The sequence below is a fragment of the Cetorhinus maximus genome, unplaced genomic scaffold (genome assembly GCF_964194155.1).
Source record: "Cetorhinus maximus unplaced genomic scaffold, sCetMax3.hap1.1 HAP1_SCAFFOLD_760, whole genome shotgun sequence".
In the NCBI taxonomy this organism is placed as follows: domain Eukaryota; kingdom Metazoa; phylum Chordata; class Chondrichthyes; order Lamniformes; family Cetorhinidae; genus Cetorhinus; species Cetorhinus maximus.
The window spans coordinates 58,097-60,268 of record NW_027596702.1 but is presented as its reverse complement, the minus strand read 5'-3'; the positions used below and the strand labels follow the sequence as shown (position 1 = coordinate 60,268).

Genomic DNA, 2,172 nt, shown 5'->3' with positions numbered 1-2,172 from the left:
CCTTTTTGTGTGCTGCATAGAACCCTTTGCCGAGTCCATCAGGAAGGATCCGGGCATAAGAGGAGTGACGATCCCAGGCAGTGGAGGCACTCAGGTAAAAGCCTCCCTGTACATGGACGACGTCGCCGTCTTCTGCTCGGATCCGCTGTCGGTGCGCAGACTGATGCACGTCTGCGACCAGTTCGAACTGGCCTCGGGAGCCAAGGTAAATCGTGGGAAGAGCGAGGCCATGTTCTTTGGGAAGTGGGCTGACCGATCCTTTGTCCCCTTCACTGTCAGGGCTGACGGCCTGAAGGTGCTGGGGATATGGTTCGGAGGGACCGGGGCATGCGTTAGAAACTGGAAGGAGCGAGTGGCTATGGTGAAAAGGAAACTGGGCATGTGGGAGCGACGCTCCCTCTCCATTGCGGGTAAGAACCTGGTCATCAGGTGTGAGGTACTCTCGCTGTTGCTGTACGTGGCGCAGGTCTGGCCCATTCCACACTCCTGCGCGATGGCGATCACTCGAGCCATCTTCCGCTTTATCTGGAGGTCGAAAATGGATCGTGTCTGCAGGGACGCGATGTACAAGCCTCTAGATAAAGGGGGAAAAAACGTGCCCAACATCGCCCTCATACTGATGGCCACCTTTGTGTGCGGCTGCATCAAGCGGTGCGTAGACCCTCAGTACGCAAACACCAAGTGTCACTACGTGCTGAGGTTCTACCTGTCCCCGGTGTTGCGAAGGATGGGTCTGGCCACGCTGCCGCGGAACGCTCCAAGTAGTTGGACCGTGCCGTACCACCTGTCCCTGGTGGAAAAATTTATGCAGAAAAACACCTTTGACCACAAGTCCATCAGGCAGTGGTCAGCACGTAACGTCCTAGAGGCCCTGAGGGATAAGGAGAGGGTGGACCCTGTGGGATGGTTCCCCGAGCAGACTGTCAAAGTCATTTGGCAGAATGCCTCATCGCCAGAACTTTCCAACAAGCACCAAGACGTAGCTTGGCTGGTGGTGAGAAAGGCCCTCCCCGTCAGATCCTTCCTACACGCCAGGAGTCTCACCCCCTCTGCACGATGCCCTCGAGGTGGCTGTGGTGGGGAAGAGACCGTTGTTCACCTCCTTGTGGATTGTGCCTTTGCAAAGAAAGTCTGGAGAGAGATGCAGTGGTTGCTGTCGAGGTTCATCCCGAGCAGTTCTGTGACACAGGACTCTGTGCTCTACGGGCTGTTCCCAGGGACACACACCGAGACAAACATCGACTGCAGCTGGAGGATCATCAACTCGGTGAAAGACGCGCTTTGGTCTGCCCGAAACTTGTTGGTCTTCCAGCACAAAGATTTGTCCCCGACCGATTGTTGCGGACTGGCACAATCCAAAGTCCAGGACTACGTGCTGAGGGACGCACTAAAGCTTGGGGCAGCTGCCGCAAAGGCGCAATGGGGAAGGGTCGCTGTCTAAGACCTTTCTACCACAGCGCACCGAGAGACTGGGAACTGTTTAGAGCCCCTCGGGCTGTACAGATCAAAATGAAAGGCTGTAAATGACTGTAATATTGTTTGTACTGATGCACCTGGTGATACATTTTGTAAAAGTTTAACCTGGATTGTACCCTTGTAATGTTGTTTTTGAAATGGTTTTGAATGTGATTGAAGATTTTTTATGAATAAAGTATATTTTTACAAAAAAAAAAAAAAAAAAAAAATCTGTTCTTATCAGTTTAATATCTGATACGTCCCTTATCTGGGGACCATATATTAAATTGATTTTTGGAGCAGGGAGATGGAATAGGGGCTTGCTCCGTCCACTCCACGCATCGACCCGGTATTGCAGTATCTCTGGGAACGGTGCACCCTCCCCTTTCCAGGGGATTTTCAATGCTAAAAATAGTTTTCTTACAAACATCTGCTTTCTTTACTTCTCAACATGTACATGTTCCAAAATCCAACTTTCTTTGGAAAAACTCAGCAAGTCTGGCAGCATCGGCGGAGAAGAAATCAGTCAACGTTTCGAGCCCTCATGGCCCTTCAGCAGAACTGAAGCATAGTTTCAACAAGGGAGAAATATAAATTGGTTTAAGGTGGGTGGGGGGGAAGAGACACATTGAGGGTGTGGTGTGAGCAGATAATCAAAAGATGTCAGAGACAAAAGGGTCAAAGAGGTGTTGAAGGTGGTGGTCTTTGTCTGAGAAA

At 51.1% G+C, this 2,172-nt stretch overlaps 1 non-coding gene across 1 annotated transcript; it reads left to right on the top strand.

Annotated features, from left to right (window-relative positions):
* The first annotated feature begins 1,653 nt into the window (after positions 1 to 1,653).
* On the top strand, positions 1,654 to 1,838 carry LOC144674704 (U2 spliceosomal RNA). The gene has a single exon (XR_013574608.1). It is a non-coding gene; the product is annotated as a U2 spliceosomal RNA (small nuclear RNA).
* The last annotated feature ends 334 nt before the right edge of the window (positions 1,839 to 2,172 follow it).